The following is a 22,745-nucleotide window of genomic DNA, read 5'->3' on the forward strand; positions in this document are numbered from 1 at the left end:
GAAGAAAGAACAAAAATCATGGAACTGTAATCCATACTCTAAAATCTGTTCTATAACTACTTGTTAAAAGGTACTTGAAAATTTATTACTTTCTTGTACATATATTTCACAATTAAAATCAGTTATAGTAGGTTCCCATATATTGACAGCCTAAGAGTTGTGCTATAAGAAGGAACAACCTCTCTTCTCTGTTATCTGCTCAGCAGCTGCTCAGTAGCAATCTGATGAGAGTGTATCTACATCCATGTAGGCAATATTGATGTCCAGACTGGCAATGCCTTCTGGTGGCTCTGTTGCTTGGAACACAGTATCCACCCCAAAGGACAGACACCAAGAGACATGACAAGGGGAAGTAGGTAACTCATCCAATACCTTCTTTAGCGAGATGGAAACCAGCAATTACACTCCCAGGGCAGGGTTTGTAGACATGAAATGTACTATCATTGATGAAGTTCTTATTTCATCACACACAGCCAGCTCTTCCATCATGAGCAGCTCATCATAGGCAAGGAAGATGTTACCAGTAACTATGCCCATAGGCACTACACCATTGACAAGTAGATCATTGACCATTCTGGACAGAATTTGGAAACTGTAGAGGTCTTCAAGACTTCTTGCTTTTCCACAGCTTTGTTGGGAAAACTGGTCTTGGTTTCACTCCCTGCTGCAGGGATATCTCTGTTGATTATGGCAAGAAGTCTGAGTTGGATTTCCCCATTTACCTAGCTCCTCCAGGTTTCCACAGTTGTAGTTGAGCCTACAACTCCATCTCCACCACTCACCCAACCCTGGAGCATTAATACCATACCTTCATGGTAGACTATGAGGTCGTCTATGACATCAGTATTAGAAACTTTGATATCCAGCACCCAATGTTTCCTATCATGAATAAGTTTACAGATCAGGTTGTGTTCTCCATTACTGCTTCCTTCAGATTTGACCCTATCCCTACATCCATCTTCCTCTGGTCACATTTACTCCCATTACCTTTGCTGAGAAAGCCTACCATTGACAACTTTCTGTAGCAGAGATAACCAATGCTTGCTTTGAGCCAGCAAACCAGATGATGAAGTATGATCCTTGCCAAGGTGAAGACATGGCTTGCTGGCTGTTGTACTGTGGCATTGTGGTTCTCAAAGACATCATTGCTATGTTTCACGCCATCAAGACCAAGTGTACCATCCAGTTTGTGGATTGCTATCCACTGGCTTCAAGGTTTGCATTAATCACCACATCCCATTGAAGTACCTTGTGATAAGCATGAAAGTTGTGTGCATGCTGAGAAACACCACAGCCATTGCTGATGCCTGGGTTCTCCTGGAACACAAGTTTGACCAGATATATGACAAGCATGCCTTTCTTCTCTGGAACCTATGATCTGGAAATAGAGGAAGAAGAGTTTTCTGAAGGCTAGGAGAACATGGCTGCATTAGAGGACTATGAAGAGGTTGGTGTGAATTATGTTGAAGGAGAGGGTGAGGATATTACAAAGTTAAACTATTACAAAGTTGCTTGCTTATGCAAGGAAGCTTTTTTTTAAATAAAATTTAAAAGTTGTGGCCTGATTAATTTTTAGGCAGTAGTGTACTATCATTTACCATTATTAATTTTTCAAAATGATGAATGTTTTGTTAAAGACCCAAACTACCCATTTGTGACAGATTTTGAATAAAGTGTTCCTTGTTATTAAAAAATAAGTTGTCTGTGGTGCAACAGTGGTTCAGTGGCAAGAATTCTCGCCTGCTGAGTTGGAGAACTGGGTTCAATTCCCGGAGGCTGCCCATACCAAAAACAAGTTGTATTTCCACACACTACAAGTGAATAATCTGAAAATGAAATTAAGGAAACAACTCCATTTACAATAGCATCAAAAAGAATAAAACAGGACTTCTGGTAAAATGGCAGGATAGGATAGGCTGAGTTCAGCCCTGCTCTATGGAATGACCGGAGACGTGAGATAAAACTGACCAGGACATCAGTTCCAGGATGTGAGTGACCACAGGGTTCTTCCACACTATATAGAGAGGTCCTGAATGAAAAGATAGAGGAATTAGAATGGAAAGAATGGGTATGTGTTTGGTCATGACTCCACCAGGGACAAGAGATGGCATTCAGGGAAGTGTGGGTTCTGAAGGAGCAGAGTATTCTCATACTCCTGCCTGCCCCCACAGCTACCTTGGGAGATCTGCACACTCAGCTCCACAACCAGGAGCTCCTGTGAGGAACCCAGAAGACAGGAAACTTGCTTTCTCTGCACAGTGACCATCCAGCTAGTGCACACTGCCTACCACTCCCCTTTCCTTATGGAGGCCCAGAGCCCTCAGGAGTGCACAGACAAAATGCACAGAAGAAATGAGCTACCCGTTGCCATGTCCCATGTCCCTGAGCCCCATGCCATGCCCCATGCCCCACCCCACATTACACACCCCAATGCTCATCCTGCACCATGCCCCATGCCCCACACTACATGCCCCAATCCATGTCAAGCCCTATACTACACTCCACACTAAGCTGGCAGGCATTACCAGGTCAGCTGTGGGCAAAGGCAGTTGAAATACCAGTCACACAGCCTAAGACCATTCCAGACAAGAGCATGTGGGCCACCAGACCCATCAGGCCTAAAAATGGAATCTCCATCAAGGTGCACACTGCCTTCCCACCCAGTTCTGGGATTGGTAGCTTTCAATGTGAACCAGGACCAGTGGATCTGGCTGGAATTGCACCAGGTCTCCATCCAACTCAGCTCAATGCCACATTCTGCAAAAGGTGGGTCAGAGGAGAAGAGGCCCATCTGCTGGAAAGAAGTGGAAAGTGCAGTCTGGCAAACTGCTTATCTGTATAGCTTTAAACAGATCCTCAAGTAGAGTTGCACTCTCCGCATGGGGTCTGTGCTTAGGTTTGGCAGGGAATTACAGGCAAAGCATGTGCAAAAGAAGACCCTCAACACAAACCCTAGAAAATACAAACCTTAGGCAAGGGAGGGAAATCAACTTTCAAAATAACTATATTGCCATAATCAAATACCTTAAAGCTTACAGAAAATCACATAGTATATGAAGATAGAGGGAGATATGGCCCAACCAAATGACAAAACACTGGAGGAGACACAGAATTTGGAACAACTAATCAAAGATGTTAATAGAAATCTCCTCAACAAATTAAATGGGTTGGCTTATGACCTATAGGATATCAAGAATGCATTAAAATTAGAAGACATGACAAATGAACTTGGACATTCAAAAGAACAAATGGCAAGTACAGTGGAAAAATGCAACTTAAGTTCAGGGAAATGACAGTTAACATGAAGCATCGAAATATAAGAATTATTGGTGTCTCAAAGGTAGAAGAGAATGAAAAAGGGATCAGCTAGTTAAAGATATAATAAGAGGAAATTTCCCAAACCTTATAAAAGGTATACATATCCAAACCAAACAAGCCCAATGAATCCCAAATAGAATAAATCAAAATAAGCTTACTCCAAGACATATATATATCAGAACGTCAAATCTTGAAGATAAGCAAAAAGTAATGAATATGCAATTAACTACAAATCTAAATAAGTTCTTGCATGAACTACTTCAAAGGTACGAATTATGTACAAAGAGTGCCTAAGTTCAGGATATGGGGGAAAACTGCTATTGCATGCTGTGGGCTATGTTTAACAGGAAAACATCAACAATACCATAGCAATATTAGGGGTAAGTAATATGAGGAGGGACAAGAGTTAAGGGAGGGCTTGGATTTTCTATTTGGTGAGGGTCTGTTTATCAGTTATTTTTCTCTTGGGAATAATGGAATTGCCTAAAATTGAGAGTGTTGATGGACTGTTGACATTGGACATTATACATGATGCCAAATGGATGGAGGTTGTCATGGTTAGGGACAGGTGTCAACTTGGCCAAGTTGTGGTACCTGTTCATCTGATTGGGCAAGCGCTGGCCTGTCTGTTGCAATGAAGACATTTCATAGGATTAGGTCATGATCACGTCAGCTACATCCACAGCTGATTCCATTTGTAATCAGCCAAAGGGGAGTGTCTTCTGCAATTAGTGATGCTAAATGCAATCATGGGAAGCCTTTTAAGGAGGATTCAGAGGAGACAGGTTCCATTCCTGCTTTGGCTGGTGAGCCTCTCCTGTGGAGTTCGTCCAGGCCATCCATTGGAGTCATCGGCTTCGCAGCCTGCTCTGTGGATTTTGGACTCTACATTCCTACGGTCACGTGAGACACTTTCATAAATTTTATATTTGCAAGTGTTCCCTGTTGATTCTGTTTCTCTAGAGAACCCTAACTAATACATCTTGGTACCAGGAGTGGTTCTTAAGGAACAGAATCTTAAAGATGGGTTTTTATGAATGGTTTTCTACTCTGACTGGGCTCAGAGACACTAAGGACTCTGATTTCCGTAATCAGAATGACACTCCCAATCCATGGACTGAGTTGGTAAAGGAGATAGTCAAAATATCATCATTCAATTCTCCTAATGCTTCGCTTGTGCGAAGCCAGACTCTGGGGGATAATGTTTTTGACACCTTTACAGAGTTTTGTAGAAATAAGAGTTATAGAGATGTTGGTTGGTTGCTGTTAGATACACTGTCTACATTAAAGGGTGAAAGGGATGGGCTTAAGGCTTCAAACAAGAAGCTTAAGTGCCGTCTGAAAGATGTAGAGGTTTCTATGAGTATCCTGAAGGAAAATTTTATTTCCTGTAGCCGTAGACTTGAGATCTCTGAAAATCAGACTCAGAATCTTATTGTTAGAGTAGCAACTTTACAACATAAACTGAAATCTCAGTCTTGCATGGTGTCTGCCGTTAAAGTGAGGGCATTGATTGGAAAGGAGTGGGACCCTGAAAAATGGGATGGTGACATATGGATTGATAATGATGTTGGGGGTGAGGTTGAAACCCTAGACCATGCTGAGCCTTCTTTAGATAACCCTGTAATAGTCTGCCCTGAGGACATAGCTGCCCCACCTCCAGCCTGCCTTGAAGAATTGGCCACCCAACCTCCTCCTGAAGGGATTAGCCCTAGAGTTATTAATCCTGTTTCACCAGATGAAACTGCAAATGAAAGCCCTGAAGCAAATGGCTTAGAAGATATTTCTAATTCTTTTCATGACCCACCCCCACCACCCCTCATTTCTTCTAGACCTATAACTAGACTAAAGTCCCAACAGGCCCCTAAAGGTGAGGTACAAAGTATCACAAATGAGGAGGTACGCTATACTCCAAAAGAACTGTGTGAGTTTTCCAATTTATATAGACAGAAATCAGGGGAATATGTGTGGCAATGGATTTTTTTTTAAATTTTTTTATTAATCAAAAAAAGAAAAGAAATTAACACAACATTTAGAAATCATTCCATTCTACAAATGCACTCAGTAATTCTTAGTATCATCACATAGATGTATGATCATCATTTCTTAGTACATTTGCATCGATTTAGGAAAAGAACTAGCAAAACAGCAGAAAAAGATATAGAATGTTAATATAGAGAAGAGAATTAAAATAATAATACTAATAATATATATATATATATAAAGGAAAAAGAAAAAAAACAAAAACAAAAGATACAAACACACAAACAAACAAACAAAAAACCATATTTCAGGTGCAGCTTCATTCAGTGTTCCAACCTAGTTACATTACACTTAGGTATTATTGTGCTGTCCATTTTTGAGTTTTTGTATCTAGTCCTGTTGCACAGTCTGTATCCCTTCAGCTCCAATTACCCATTATCTTACCCTGTTTCTAACTCCTGCTGGTCTCTGTTACCAATGATATATTCCAAGCTGATTCTCGAATGTCGGTTCACATCAGTGGGACCTTACAGTATTTGTCCTTTAGTTTTTGGCTAGACTCACTCAGCATAATGTTCTCTAGGTCCATCCATGTTATTACATGCTTCATAAGTTTAGTCTGTCTTAAAGCGGCATAATATTCCATCGTAGGTATACGCCACAGTTTGTTTAGCCACTCGTCTGTTGATGAACATTTTGGCTGTTTCCATCTCTTTGCAATTGTAGATAATGCTGCTATAAACACTGGTGTGCAAATGTCTGTCTGTGTCGTTGCCCTTAAGTCCCTTGAGTAGATACCTAGCAGTGGTATTGCTGGGTCGTAATCCATTCTGCCATTCTATGTCTTTTGATTGGGAAATTCAGTCCATTAACTTTTAGTATTATTACTGTTTGGATAATATTTTCCTCTACCATTTTGGCTTTTGTATTATATATATCATATCTGATTTTCCTTCTTTCTACACTTTACTCCATACCTCTCTCTTCTGTCTTTTCGTATCTGACTCTAGTGCTCCCTTTAGTATTTCTTGCAGAGCTGGTCTCTTGGTCACAAATTCTCTCAGTGACTTTTTGTCTATAAATGTTTTAATTTCTCCTTCATTTTTGAAGGACAATTTTGCTGGATATAGGAGTCTTGGTTGGCAGTTTTTCTCTTTTAGTAATTTAAATATATCATCCCACTGTCTTCTAGCTTCCATGGTTTCTGCTGAGAAATCTACACATAGTCTTATTGGGTTTCCCTTGTATGTGACAGATTGTTTTATTCTTGCTGCTTTCAAGATCCTCTCTTTCTCTTTGACCTCTGACATTCTAACTAGTAAGTGTCTTGGAGAATGCCTATTTGGGTCTATTCTCTTTGGGGTGCGCTGCACTTCTTGGATCTGTAAATTTAGGTCTTTCATAAGAGTTGGGAAATTTTCAGTGATAATTTCTTCCATTAGTTTTTCTCCTCCTTTTCCCTTCTCTTCTCCTTCTGGGACACCCACAACACGTATATTTGTGTGCTTCATATTGTCATTCAGTTCCCTGATCCCCTGCTCAAGTTTTTCCATTCTTTTCCCTATAGTTTCTGTTTCTTTTTGGAATTCAGATGTTCCATCCTCCAGTTCACTAATTGTAGCTTCTGTCTCTTTAGATCTACCATTGTAGGTATCCATTGTTTTTTCCATTTTTTCTTCTTTGTCCTTCACTCCCATAAGTTCTGTGATTTGTTTTTTCAGATTTTCTATTTCTTCTTTTTGTTCAGCCCATGTCTTCTTCATGTCCTCCCTCAATTTATTGATTTGGTTTTTGAAGAGTTTTTCCATTTCTGTTCGTATATTCAGCATTAGTTGTCTCAGCTCCTGTATCTCATTTGAACTATTGGTTTGTTCCTTTGACTGGGCCATATCTTCAATTTTCTGAGCGTCATCCATTATTTTCTGCTGGTGTCTGGGCATTTGATCAGATTTCCCTGGGTGTGGGACCCAGCTGGTTGAAAGCTTTTTCTCGTGGCAATGGATTTTAAGAGTGTGGGATAATGGTGGGAGGAATATAAGGCTGGATCAGGCTGAATTTATTGATATGGGCCCACTAAGCAGAGATTCTGCATTCAATGTTATAGCTAGAGCAGTTAGAAAAGGTGTTAACAGCTTGTTTGGGTGGTTGGTTGAAACATGGATCAAAAGGTGGCCAACATTACCTGAGGTTGAAATGCCAGAACTACCCTGGTATAATGTAGATGAGGGGATCCAGAGGCTTAGAGAGATTGGGATGTTAGAGTGGATTTATCATGCAAAGCCTGCTCTTACACCCCAGGAATGTCCAGAGGATGCACCTTTTACCAGAACAGTGAGAAATAAATTTGTGAGACTAGCACCATCATCCCTCAAGAGCTCTGTGGTTGCACTTCTCTGTAGGTCAGATATTACTGTAGGAACTGCTGTCACTGAGCTGAAATCCTTAAACACAATGGGGATGACAGGATCCCGAGTTGGCAGAAGCCAGGTGGCAGCACTTAATCACCAAAGACAGGGTAGACGCGGGTATTATAATAGACAACAAACTCAAAGGAGGCATCAAAATTATATGACACGCAGAGATTTGTGGCATTGGCTAGTAAATCATGGGGTGCCTAGAAATACAATAGAAAGGCAGCCTACTAAATTCTTATTGGAGCTGTATAAACAAAAGAGTTCTAGGTCAAGGGACCAGAAGTCTAACCTGAATTACAAAAACACAGAGTCACGGCCCCTTAACCAATTTCCAGACTTGAAACAGTTTACAGACCCTGAGCCCCTTGAATGAAGGGGAGGCCAGGTCCCTATGAGGAAGAAACCTGTTACACTGCCACAAATTTATACTGTTAACCTTCCTCTAAGTCTTCCCCAAGGAGACCGACGGCAACTGTGCACTGGGGAAAAGGAAATGATCAGATATTTCGGGGATTATTAGACACTGGTTCAGAAGTGACATTAATTCCAGGGGACCCAAAACGTCACTCTGGACCACCAGTCAGAGTGGGGGCTTATGGAGGCCAGGTGATCAATGGAGTTTTAGCTCAGGTCCATCTCACAGTGGGTCCAGTGGGCCCCCGGACCCATCCTGTAGTTATTTCCCCAGTTCCAGAATGTATAATTGGCATAGACATACTGAGCAACTGGCAGAATCCCCATGTTGGTTCTCTAACTCGTGCAGTGAGGGCTATTATGGTGGGAAAGGCCAAGTGGAAGCCACTAGAACTGCCCCTATCAAGCAAAATAGTAAATCAAAAGCAATACCGTATTCCTGGAGGGATTGCAGAGATTACTGCCACTCTTAAGGACTTCAAAGATGCAGGGGGTGGTGATTCCCACCACATCCCCATTCAACTCTCCTATTTGGCCTGTGCAGAAAACAGATGGGTCTTGGAGAATGACAGTGGATTATCGTAAACTCAACCAGGTGGTAACTCCAATTGCAGCTGCTGTTCCAGATGTAGTATCATTGCTTGAGCAAATCAATACATCCCCTGCTACCTGGTATGCAGCTATTGATCTGGCAAATGCTTTTTTCTCAATAGCTATTAGTAAGGACCACCAGAAACAGTTTGCTTTCAGCTGGCAAGGTCAGCAATATACTTTCACTGTCCTACCTCAGGGGTATATCAACTCTCCAGCCCTATGTCATAATCTTGTTCGCAGAGAACTTGATCGTTTCTCCCTCCCACAAGACATCACACTGGTCCATTATATTGATGATATCATGTTGATTGGACCTAGTGAGCAAGAAGTAGCAACTACTCTAGATTTACTGGTAAGGCATTTGCATGTCAGGGGATGGGAGATAAATCCAACAAAAATACAGGGGCCTCCCACCTCAGTAAAATTTCTAAGTGTCCAGTGGTGTGGGGCATGTCAAGATATCCCTTCTAAGGTGAAGGATAAATTGCTGCATCTGGACCCTCCCACAACCAAAAAAGACGCACAATGCCTAGTTGGTCTTTTTGGATTTTGGTGACAACATATTCCTCATTTGGGTGTGCTACTCTGGCCCATTTATCGAGTGACCAGGAAAGCTGCTAATTTTGAGTGGGGACCTGAACAAGAGGAGGCTCTGCGACAGGTCCAGGCTGCTGTGCAAGCTGCCCTGCCACTTGGGCCATATGATCCAGCAGATCCAATGGTGCTGGAAGTGTCAGTGGCAAATAGAGATGCTGTCTGGAGCCTTTGGCAGGCCCCTATAGGAGAATCACAACGCAGACCCTTAGGATTTTGGAGCAAAGCCTTACCATCTGCTGCAGATAACTACTCTCCTTTTGAGAAACAGCTTTTGGCCTGCTACTGGGCCTTAGTAGAGACTGAACGCTTAACCATGGGCCACCAAGTTACCATGAGACCTGAGTTGCCTATCATGAGTTGGGTGTTGTCTGACCCACCAAGCCATAAAGTTGGGCGTGCACAGCAGCACTCTATTGTAAAGTGGAAATGGTATATACGAGATAGAGCCAGAGCAGGTCCTGAAGGCACAAGTAAGTTACATGAAGAAGTGGCACAAATGCCCATGGTTTCCACTCCTGCTGCCACATTACCTTCTCTTTCCCAGACCAGAGCTATGGCCTCTTGGGGAGTTCCTTACAGTGAATTGACTGAGGAAGAGAAAACTCGGGCCTGGTTTACAGATGGTTCAGCACGATATGCAGGTACCACCTGAAAGTGGACAGCTGCAGCATTACAACCCCTTTCTGGGGTGTCCTTGAAGGACAGTGGTGAGGGGAAATCCTCCCAGTGGGCAGAACTTCGAGCAGTGCACCTGGTTGTTCATTTTGCTTGGAAGGAAAACTGGCCAGAGGTGCGTTTGTATACTGACTCATGGGCTGTTGCTAATGGTTTGGCTGGATGGTCAGGGACTTGGAAAGACCATAATTGGAAAATTGGTGACAAAGAGGTCTGGGGAAGAAGTATGTGGATAGACCTTTCTGCGTGGGCTAAAAACATGAAGATATTGGTGTCCCATGTGAGTGCACACCAAGGGGTGACTTCAGCAGAGGAAGATTTTAATAATCAAGTGGATAAGATGACCCGTTCTATGGATACCAGTCAGCCTCTTTCCCCAGCAACTCCTGTTATTGCCCAATGGGCTCATGAACAAAGTGGTCATGGTGGTAGGGATGGAGGTTATGTATGGGCTCAGCAACATGGACTTCCACTCACCAAGGCTGACCTGGCTACAGCCACTGCTGAGTGCCCAATCTGCCAGCAGCAGAGACCCACACTCAGCCCCCGATATGGCACCATTCCCCGAGGTGACCAGCTAGCTACATGGTGGCAGGTTGATTACATTGGACCACTCCCTTCATGGAAGGGGCAGCGATTTGTTCTAACTGGAATAGACACATACTCTGGATATGGGTTTGCTTTCCCTGCACACAATGCTTCTGCCAAAACTACTATCCATGGGCTTACAGAATGCCTTATCCATCGTCATGGTATTCCACATAGCATTGCTTCGGATCAAGGAACACACTTCACAGCAAATGAAGTGCGGGAATGGGCGCATGCTCATGGAATTCTCTGGTCTTACCATGTTCCCCATCATCCAGAAGCAGCTGGATTGATAGAACGGTGGAATGGCCTTTTGAAAACTCAATTACGGTGCCAACTAGGTGGCAAAAACTTGAAAGGCTGGGGTAATGTTCTCCAGGAAGCTGTGTATGCTCTGAATCAGCGTCCGGTGTATGGTGCTGTTTCTCCCATAGCCAGGATCCATAGGTCCAGGGATCAAGGGGTGGAAATGGGTGTGGTGCCACTCACTATTACTCCTAGTGATCCACTAGGAAAATTTTTGCTTCCTGTCCCTGCTACCCTGAGTTCTGCTGGTCTACAGGTTTTAGTTCCAAAACGGGGTGTGCTTTCTCCAGGAGAAACAACAGTGATACCACTGAACTAGAAGTTAAGATTGCCACCTGGCTACTTTGGGCTACTTATGCCTCTGGATCAACACACCAAGAAGGGGATTACATTATTGTCTGGGGTAATTGACCCTGACTATCAGAAGGAAGTAGGACTGCAACTACAGAATGGAAGTAAAGAAGAGTTTTCTTGGAATATAGGAGATCCCCTGGGGCGTCTATTAGTACTACCATGCCCTGTGATTAAAATCAATGGAAAACTGCAACAACACAATCCAGGCAGGACCACTAATGGCTCTGAGACTTCAGGAATGAAGGTTTGGGTCACCCCACCAGGCAAAGAACCACGGCCAGCTGAAGTGCTTGCTGAGGGGAAAGGGAACATGGAATGGGTAGTGGAAGAAGGTAGTGATAAATATGAACTTCGACCACGTGATCAGTTACAGAAACGATGACTGTAATGCTGTTTTGTTCGTGTTATACTATTTAAGTTGTAAGATATCAAGTTTAAGAATGAATGTTGCCCCCAAGGATTTGCACCCTATTATGGAGAGATTCAATGTGTTTCCAGTTATATGCAGGACAGTTGAGTATTGTCAGGTAAAAGAAAAAAAATGTGTGCTTATTTGTTTTTATTTGGAAATTAAGTATGGTCTAAGGTGATATATATATATAGGTGCCAAGTTGACAAGGGGTGGACTGTCATGGTTAGGGACAGGTGTCAACTTGGCCAGGTTGTGGTACCTGTTCATCTGATTGGGCAAGCGCTGGCCTGTCTGTTGCAATGAGGACATTTCATAGGATTAGGTCATGATCACGTCAGCTACATCCACAGCTGATTCCATTTGTAATCAGCCAAAGGGGAGTGTCTTCTGCAATTAGTGATGCTAAATCCAATCATGGGAAGCCTTTTAAGGAGGACTCAGAGGAGATAGGTTCCATTCCTGCTTTGGCTGGTGAGCCTCTCCTGTGGAGTTCGTCCAGGCCATCCATTGGAGTCATCGGCTTCGCAGCCTGCCCTGTGGATTTTGGACTCTGCATTCCTACGGTCATGTGATACACTTTCATAAATTTTATATTTGCAAGTGTTCCTTGTTGGCTCTGTTTCTCTAGAGAACCCTAACTAATACAACTCCCAAGGCCAATGAGGTTTGCTGGACCACCTGAGAAATAAAAGCTGGGCCATTATCGGATTGGATGGAGGTAGGTAGTCCGAAGCGGGGAATGATCTGCTTCAGAAGGACGTCAGCCACCACGTCAGCAGTTTCCTGTGTAGTAGGGAAAGCTTCTATCCAGCCTGTTAAGGTGTCAATTATAGTTAGCAGGTATCGTAATTTTTGTGGGTGGACATGTGTGTAAAGTTGATTTGCCAGTCCTGACCTGGAAGGTGGCCCCTCAGTTGATGAGTTGGGAAAGTGGGGCACAACCCTCCTTGTGAGCTTGTTACCTGGCAAGTAGGGCAGGAGGAGCAGACTGACGGTATGAGGTGAGCTAGAGATGGGTGATGGAATAAGGGCTGGAGGAACCTTGTGAGGGCCCTGGGTCCAATATGGAGTGACGAATGTACCTGAGAAAGAATATCAGGGGCCTGTTTGGTTGGGAGAGCCACCTTGTTATTGAGGAAAATCCAGCCTTCCGGTGTAGTTGAGCCTCCCTGTGCAAGGAGGTTTTCACGTTCCCTGGAAGAGTAAGCAGGTTGGAGGGAAGGAAGAGTAAAGAAAAGAACCTGTGCTGGAGGGTTTAAAGAAGAGGGCTCTTTAGTCAGCTCGTGTGCAACAGCATCAGCCCAGTTATTTCCGCGGGTGATGTCAGAGTTGTCTGTTTGGTGCCCTTTGCGATGGATGATGGCCACCTGTGAGGGCAATGGAAGTTCTTGGAGCAGGCATTGAATGAGCTTAGCATTAATAACAGGTGAGCCTTTTGTGGTAAGGAATCCTCGCTCCTTCCAGATGGCTGAGTGACAGTGGGCTACCAGAAAAGCATATTTGGAGTCCGTGTATATATTAACAGATTTATTTTCAGCTAGGTGTAAGGCCCTAGTGAGAGCAACCAGTTCAGCCTTTTGAGAGGTGGTTCCCTCTGGGAGCCGTGCAGCCTCAAGTATTTTGGTGGATGAAACTATAGCATATGAAGCCCTGTGCTTTCCCTGTTGGTCTATTACTGAGCTACCATCAACAAAGAGGGTAAGGTCTGCCTGCAACAGTGGCATGTCCGAGAGGCCCTGGCATGGATAGGCGAGCTCCTCCATGATTTCTGTGCAAAGATGTGTGGGCTGCGGAGAGAAGTTTGATAAGGGACCCTGAGGGAGAAGAGTTGCAGGGTTGAGGCTAGGTGAGACAGAGAGGGTGATATCCTGGTTTTCTAGGAAGAGTAAATGAAACTCCTGGAGATGAGAAGGAGTGAGCAGAGAGAGGGGCTTATGAGACAAGAGGTCTTGTAGACGATGTGTCGACAGGACTTGGAGAGGCCTACCCAAAGTAAGTTTAAGAGCTTCACGCATTAGGGTAGCAGCCGCAGCCAGCGCTCGAAGCCAGGGAAGCCATCCATGGGTGGTGGGGTCCATCTGTTTAGAGAGATAGGCTACTGGATTATAAGTTGGTCCCAGAGGTTGGGTTAAGACTCCCACCGCTATTCCTTGCTTTTCATCTGTGAATAGGAAGAAGGGTTTGTTAGGATTTGGAAGAGTGAGAGGAGGTGATTGAAGTAAGGCATTATGGAGGACTGAGAAAGCTTTGGATATAGTGAAGGGGTCGTCTGGTGGTCCTGTGGGCATTGCCTTGGCTGCTTCATAGAGAGGCTTTGCTAGGAGAGAAAAATTAGGGACCCAATGCCGGAAGAACCCCCACGAAACCTAGAAAGGACAAAATTTGTTCAGCATTTTCTGGAGGTTGGAGTTCATGGAGTGCTTGTTGTCTGTCTACTGTGAGATGCCAGGAGGTAGGAGTGAGGCAGAGACCCAGATAAGTGATGGTGGAGGAAGAAAGTTGAGCTTTGGCTGGTGAAACTCAATATCCTTTATCAGCTAAAAAATTTAGTAGGGTGGCTGTAGCCTCTACAGAAGCCTTTTTAGAAGGGCTGCAAATTAATAAGTCATCTACATATTGGAGAACAATACTGGGAGTTAGATTGCACTCTATTAGGTCCCTGGCTAGGGCTTGGCCAAAGATACGGGGGCTATCATGAAACCCCTGAGGTAATACTGTTCATGTAAGTTGCTGGGCAGCCGAAGAGTCTGGATCTTCCCAGGTAAAAGCAAATAGATTGTAACAGGCAGGGTCTAGGGGGATGGTAAAAAAGGCATCTTTGAGGTCCAGAACTGAATAATGAGTAGTGTGAGGAGGTATGTGTGAGAGAAGAGTATATGGATTGGGAACTACTGGGTGGATGGGGATGACAGCCTCATTAATTAGTCTGAGGTCTTGGACTAAACGGTAAGAACCGCCAGGTTTCCTGACAGGTAAAATAGGGGTGTTACATGGTGAATTAGTGAGTATGAGGAGTCCTTTTCCCTTGAGCCGGTTAATGATGGGCTGTAGCTCTTTCCAATGGGTTATGGAGATAGGAAATTGTGGCCGAGATGGGAATGAGGATGGATCTTTTAATGGTATGAGAACTGGTTTATGATGGGAAGCTATAAGGGGGATGGAGGTATTCCACACTTCTGGGTTTACTAGGTGAGGTGGTAGGGGAGGAGTGGGAAGGGTGGAACCCTGAGTAGAGGGGGAGGCCACACATAAGGGTAATAGTAAATTTGCTTGAGGATTTTTTATCCAGTGTAGTGAGGCTCCTAATTTTGCAAGAAGATCTCACCCCATTAGTGGGTTAGGGCAAGAAGGCATTACTAAGAAAGAGTGTGTAATGGGGTACCCTTCTATTAAACATGTAAGCGGCCCAGTAGTTAAGGGGCGCGAAGGACGGCCGTCTATGCCCATAACCGTGACCTGGGAAGGAAGGAGTTGACCTGAGTAAGAGGAGAGGATGGAAAAGGTAACCCCTGTGTCCACTAAAATGGAGGTGGACTTACCTGCCACCTTGATTGTTACCCTCGAGCAGGTAACCCGGGCTCGACGAGGGTGATTGGGGTCGCTGAGGCTGGGCATCATCAGTCGTCGGTGGCCAGGCCCAGGACTGCTAGCAGTGGGTTAGGGGTTGGAAGGACAGCCCTCCATGGCTAGACGCTGAGGGGCAGTCACTTTTCCAATGTCCCTTTTTACCACAGAGAGGGCATGGTCCCTTGGGCAGTCAAGGATTGGGGCACTGGCGGGACCAGTGTCCATCAAGGCCACATTTGAAGCACTTTCCTGGTGGTGGATTAGTCATAGCCGGCTTCTTCTCCATTGAAGTGGGCCGCAGAGCCACAATCAGGGATTGGGTTTGTAAATTCACCTTTTGGTGGTCCCGGGATTCCTTTTCTGCCCTCTCTAGTTCATCATGAGTATTAAAAATTTTAAAGGCCGTATTTACCAGGTCACGGATAGGGGCCTGAGGGCCTTCCTCAATTTTTCTAAGTTTACATCTTATATCTGGAGCCGATTGGGATATAAAGTGCATGGCTTAAACAGTTTTACCAGCCTCCGAGTCGGGGTCTAGGTGGGTATATTGGGAGAGGGCTTCTGTGAGCCGGTGTAGAAAAGTGGCCAGGTTTTCCTCAGGACCCTGCGTAATTTCCCTTAGCTTATGGAAGTTTACTACTTTATGTGAAGCTTTCTGCATGCCGGCTATGAGGCATGTAAGCATTTTGTCCCATCTAGTCTGCCCGTTCCTCCCCGATGGAGTGTCAACCTGATATTCCCACCCTGGCTCCTGGTCTGGCACAGCCTCGGCCCCTACCAGCATGGTGTGGTCGGTTATATGCACCTGGTTAGCATGGGCCCTGGCTGCATTGAAAATGTGGTCCATTTCATCTGTAGTGAGGGAAGAAGAGCAGATTACATGAATGTCATGCCAAGTGAGGTCATAAGCATTAGCTAGATACTGGAACTCTTTAGTATAGGTAGTTGGATCGTTGGAGAAGGAGCCCAACTGTTTTTCAATGTGTGAAAGATTGGCCAGAGAGAAAGGAGTGTGTACCTCAATTAATCCTTCAGGTCCTGCAACCTCCCAGAGGGGACAGAGTAAAGTACTCTGTGAGCGGGTATGGGAGCTTACGGGTGAAGGTAGCAGGGAACTAGCTGGTGGCAGAAGAGCCGAAGCGGGGGGGGGGGGGATGCCGGTAATGGGAGAGACTGTGGAGTAGAAGGAGGAAGGGAAGGATAGGATAGTGGCTGGAATGCTGCTGGAGCAGGGGTAGGAAGAGGGGGGTAAGATGGTGGCTGGAGCACCACTGGTGGAGGAGGAAGACAAAGGCAAGATGGCAGCGGGAGTGCCGCTGGTGTGGAAAGGGAGAGAGGAGGGCAAGATGGTGGCTGGGATGTCACCGGAACAGAAGGAGGAACAGAAGGAGAAGATGGTGACTGAGCTGTCACTGAAGCAGAAGCGGGGAGGGAAAGGCAAGATGGCGACTGGAGCACTGCTGGAGGGAGGGGAGGGTAGAGCGAGGGAGAGGAGGTTAGTTTTGCAAGATGCGGTGGTGGCCCTGGTCTTTTAAAGGAAGATGAATCAAGGGGGTCAGAAAAGGAGGAAGTTTCTTCAGAGGGAAGTGGGGATTTGGGAATTTCCTTGGCTAGGAGAACCTGAGCTGTAGAGCAGGAGGTACAAAGGGAACGGCGGGAGTTCAGAAGGAAAAAAGCCTGGACATAAGGAATTTCGGCCCACTTGTTGTTCCTCTGGCAAAAGTTGTGGAGGTTTGTAAGGATATTAAAATCGAAAGTCCCATCCTCAGGCCAATGAGAATCATTATCCAATTGATATTGGGGCCAAGCCTTTTTACAAAAGTAAGTGAGGCATTTTGGCCGGATGTCTGGAAATAAATCCAGTGTGGATAGGTTAGTCAGGAGATAACCCAGAGGAGTATAAGGTTTGGTTTTTGAGGATTTATTGCCCATACTGATGGGTCTCAAAAGAGAAAGGACTGGCCCAGAGGGTGTTGGCATCCCAACGCCCTGAGAGAGTCCTCAGAGCTCTTATGAGCGGGGGCTCATCTCCCCAGGGGACATCTCACCCTGGTTTGAGGCCCTTTCAGATCCTGGACCTGAATTTGGGAGGGAAATGAGAAGCAGGGCATCCCCACAGCTTTTCGAGTCCCAGAAAAAGGGTGTGAGGCTTGCAGGCATCCCCGTTTACCTCAGCCCTCTGAAGAGAACCTGACGTGAATTCACGATTTTCGGAGAGTAATTAACAGACAGGCTCTCTCGGAACCATGAGACCTGGCAGCAGGGCTAGGAGGGAAGGGACTTACCCAATCCGTGGTGGATGCAGTGGTGGGCCGAAGGATCCCTTGTCACTGGCTATGTGGAGGAAGGAGGAGAGAGGAAGTCATGGCACCCTTGGCCAGGCAGGTGGCACCTATGCTCCTCTCCCGGGTTTCGGCACCAGATGAAAGGTTTAGGAGGCAAAAGGGTGAAAAAGAAGAAAAGTAGACCAGGAAATTTAAAGTGAGCGAGTTTATTTCTGCGCTCCCGGGTAGAACTTACCGCATCCAAGATGGAGAGAGGTGAGTCCGCACGTGGGCTTCAGTGTGGGCAGCTTTTAAGGATGGGGGTCAGGTAACATCCAGAAGGGGCGGTTCATTAGTTCTGGAAGTCAGGTTGGGAAGGGTGACACAGCCTCTGCAGCTCCAGCTGCAGTGCCTTTCCCCATTCCCCAGACCTAACAATATCTCAATTGTGAGTTCCAATCTAGTAACCAGTTGCATGCATTCAGTACTATTTCCTTAGAATAAATTCCAAAAAGTGAAATTACCAATTCAAAGTGGGTGTGTTTTTAAGTAAAACATAATTTTTGCTTAATACCAAAGCAGTACACATTTGTCAAAAATAATTTTAAGTAGTTTTATCACAGAATTTTAAAGTATACAAAAATAGAGAAAATAATATAATGAACCCTCATATATCTATTGCCTAGTTTTATCAGTTATTAATATTTGCCATTCTTGTTTCACCTTTTTCCTCTAAAACCTTTAGCAAATTCCAGCTATAGTGCCATTATACTTATTAATAAGTCGGAATATTTTTCTAACAGTAAAGGTCCTTGAAAAATAGCCACAACGCAATTATTACATATAATAAAATTGAAAATAATTCCTTAATCTTATTTAATATTTAGAACATATTTTCCTGATTGTGACTAAATACTTTTTACAATAAATTTTTAAAAAATCAAATGTTAAAGAGAGGAGAGAGTGAGGAGGCGGCATCTGGCTCCTTCTCTCACAGCAACTGCAGCATATTGAGCTCCATAGAGACAGCACTGGGACAAGTGCAGGCCAAGAAAGCGCTGGGTGACTCTGAGCCTCGCAGACGGAATATAATAACTAGACATGGGCAAAGGAGACCCTAAGAAGCCGAGAGGCAAAATGTCACCGTATGCCTTCTTCGTGCAGACTTGCCAGGAGGAGCACAAGAAGAAGTACCCGGAAAGCTTTGGAATTTTCTAAGAAGTGCTCAGAGAGGTGGAAGACCAAGTCTGCTAAAGAGAAAGAAAAATTTGAAAACATGGCGAAGGCGGACAAGACCCGTTATAAAAGAGTAAATGAAAACCTGTATCCCTCCTCGAGGGGAAACAAAAAAGAAATTCAAGGATCCCAATACACCCAAGAGGCCTCCTTTAGCCTTTTTCTTGTTTTATTCTGAGTATTGTCCAAAAATCAAAGGCGAACACCTGGCCTATCCATTGGCCATGTTGCAAAGAAACTAGGAGAGATGTGGAATAATACCACTGCAGATGACATGCAGCCTTATGTAAAGAAGGCTGCTAAGCTGAAGGAGAAATATGAAAAGAATACTGCTGCATACCCAGCTAAAGGAAAGCTTGATGTGGCAAAAAAAAAAAAAAAAAAAAAAGGCAGCCATCAAGGCTGAGAAAAGAAAAAGAAGAAGGAGGAGGAGGAGGAAGGTGAAGATGAGGAAATTGAAGAGAAGGAGGAAGATGAAGATGAAGATGAAGATGATGAGGATGAATAAGTTGGTTCTAGCAGGTTTTTTCTTATCTATAAAGATTTAACCCCTCTATACACAACTCACTCCTTCTAAAGAAAAAAATTGAAATGTAAGGCTGTGTAAGATTTGCTTTTAAACTGTACAGTGTCTTTTTCTGCATAGTTAACACACTACCCAGTATCCTTAGATAGCCCTGTCCTGTGGTCTTCTCAGTAGTCACTAAAAAGTGGTACAGGCCTGGTACAGTATGGGAGTTGTAAATTGGCTTGGAAGTTTAAAGTAGGTTTTTGTTGGTGCACAGCACAAATAATTTATATATGGGGATGGTAGTTTTTTTCATCTTCATTTGTCTCTGATGCAGCTTATCCAAAATAATTGTTTTGTTAACTGAGTACCATTCTGTAATTGAAAAAAAAGTTGCAGCTGTTTTGTTGACATTCTGAGTGCTTCTAATAAAAATTTTATGAGAAAAAAAAATCAGAATCCAAAAAGGACCTCATTGCATTTGGTTGATATGCTTCCAAGTAATTTTTTTAAATATTTTTATTTGGAAATAATTTCAAACTTATAGAAAAGTTGTGAGAATAATACAAAAACTACCTATGGATTATTTCTTAACATATGGATAAGAAAAAAGAATGTAAACATTCTGAACCATAGTGATACAATCAAAACTTTAGTGCAGAATATTTCAACACTTTTTCTGTGTTTATATATTTACTTAAGTGGAGAAATCTGTCATAAATATTGTTTTGTAAATTACATTGTTAATAATTAATCACAAACATCCCTTTGTGGCATTAAACATTTCTCTAATATGCAGTATAATTTTCATTGAAGTATAAACATACATGCTGAAATATGCACAAATCCTTAGTGGGCAGTGGAATGAATTGTCATGAAGAGAAAACATCTGAGTACAACCAGTTGCCAAATATAAACTAATATATTACCAGCATTCACAATCTTCTTCTACCCATTTCCCAATCACTCCCCTCTAAGATAAGCACCATGTTTATCACATCCTTGATGCCTATTCTAGAACATCATCTAAATAGAATCAGGCAGCACATACTTTCTGGTTTCTTCTTCTCTCATTCAACTTTATGCTGAATGAACAGCTGGATTTAAGCATCCTTGACACCTGCCTCATGTTCCTTCTTTTTCCTCATCTAGTGAGTTTTTCATATTGGCTATTATACTTTTCAGCCCCAGGGTTTCTTTGGTACTTTTTATATTTTCTGTCTCTTCATTGATATTTTCTACTTGTTAGACACCATTCTTGTGGTTTCTTTTTGCTCACTGACTGTGGTTTCCTTTAGCTCTTTGAGCACTCTTAGGAGAGTTTACTTGAAGTCGTTGTCTAAGAAGTCTTTGCATACTCAGGGATAGTTTCTATTAACTTCTCTGAATGGGCCATACCATCTTGTTTCTTTGCATGACTCATAATTTTTTGTTGAAACTGGACATTTTGAACTTTATAATTTCACCAGAAAATAATTTCATCCCCCTTGTTCTAGTTTGCTAGCTTCTGGATGTGATATACCAGAAACAGAATAGCTTTTACAAAGGGAAATTTATTAGGTTGCAAGTGTATGGTTCTAAAGCTGTGAAAATGTCCAAATTAATGCAAGGATGTAGAAGCATCCTACCTAAGGCATCCAGGGAAAGATACCTTGGTTCAGGAAGGCCGATAACATTCAGGGTTTCTCTCTCAACTGTGAGGGCATATGGTGAACATGGCAACATCTGCTAGCTTTCTTTCCAGGCTTGATGTATCACGAAGCTCCCCTGGGGGCATTTTCTTTCTTCATCTCCAAAGGCAGCATTGGCTCTTGTGGTTCTCATGGCTCTGAAGATTTCTCAAAATGTTTCTTCTTTTAAAAGATTCCAGTAAACAAATCAAGACCCACCTGGAATGGGTGGAGCCACATCTTCTTCTAATCAAAGGATGATACCCACAATTTGATGTGTCACATCTTTTGTGAAGATAATCTAATCAAGTTTCCAATCTACAATGCTGAATAGGGATTAAAAGAAATGGCTGCCTCCACAAGATGGATCAGGATTAAAACATGACTTTTCTAGGGTACATAATCCTCTCAAACCAGCACACCCCCTTTTACATGCAGTTTTCCCTATTATTAACATATAGCCTTAGGATGGTACCTTTGTTAAAATTCATGAAACAATATTATTATAATTATGCTATTAACTGCAATGCATTATTTATATTACAGTTCAGTCATTGTGCTGTGCAGTTCTATGGGTTTGTGAATGTGTGTATATATATGTTTCTGTGACTTACATACTTTTACCTTTTTAGAATATACAATTCAGTGGTGTTAATTATATATACAAAGTTGTTCTATCCCCACCATCCATTACCAAAACTTTTACATCACCCTAAACAAAAATTCCATACCAATTAAGCTAACTCCACTCTCCCCTTCTCCACTTGGTCGCTGGTAACCTGTATTCTAGTTTCTGACTTTATGAATATGTGTATTCTGCTCATTTCATAATTTGTCCTTTTGTATCTGGCTTATTTCACTCAACATGATGTCTTCACAGTTCATTCATGTTGCACCATACAACAGGACTTCATTCCTTTTTACAGTTGAATAATATTCCATTGTAGGTACATGCCACATTTTGTTTATTCACTCATCTGTTGATGGACCATTAGGTTCCTGCCACCTTTTGTTAATTGTGAATAATGCCACCACCAACACTGGTATGCAAATGTCCAGTCGACTCCTTGCTTTCAGTTCTTATGGGGATATACCTAGACGTGGTCTTGCTGGATCATATGGTATTTCTATACATAAATAGAAATTTATTTTCTATTTCTTGAGGAACTGCCATTCTGTTTTCCACACTGGCTGCACCATTTTATGTTGCCACCAACAATGTGAGTGTTCCTATTTCTCCACACCTTGACCATCACTTTTTATTTTCTCTTTTTTAAATAGTAGCCATTCTTGTGCATATGAGATGGTATTTCACTGTGGTTTGGCTTGCATTTCCCTGATGGCTAATAATTTGAGCATCTCTTCACATGCTTATTGGCCATTTGTGTATCTTCATTGGAGAACTATTTTTAAATTAGGTACTGTCTTTGTTGTTGTTACATATTTGAGATATTAAATCCTTATCAGATACTTGGTTTCCAAATTTTCTCATTCTACAGATTGTCTCTTTACTTTCTTGATAAAGTTCTTTGCTTTTTTTGCTGCACAAAAGTTTTTAATATTAATGAAGTCCCATTTATGTTAATTTTCTTTTGTTGCTCATGCTTTGGGTGTAAAGTCTAAGAAAACCACTGCCTGATACAACATCATAAAGGTCTTTCCCTGTTTTTTTCTAGGAGTTTTATAGATTTAGTTCTTACATTTAGGTCTTTGATTTATTTTGAGTTAATTTCTGCACACGGCTATCCAGTTCTTACAAAACCATTTGTTGAAGAGAATATTCTTTTCCCATTGAATGGACTCTTCACCCTTGTCAAAAATCAGTTCTGGCCAATTGATTTTTTT

The 22,745-nt window shown here is 43.0% G+C and overlaps 1 pseudogene; it reads left to right on the forward strand.

Moving 5' to 3' along the window:
- Positions 1-18,587: 18,587 nt before the first annotated feature.
- On the forward strand, positions 18,588-19,230 carry LOC143660083 (high mobility group protein B1 pseudogene; annotated as a pseudogene).
- The last annotated feature ends 3,515 nt before the right edge of the window (positions 19,231-22,745 follow it).

This window comes from Tamandua tetradactyla, chromosome 16 (genome assembly GCF_023851605.1).
Source record: "Tamandua tetradactyla isolate mTamTet1 chromosome 16, mTamTet1.pri, whole genome shotgun sequence".
NCBI classification, from domain to species: Eukaryota; Metazoa; Chordata; class Mammalia; order Pilosa; family Myrmecophagidae; genus Tamandua; species Tamandua tetradactyla.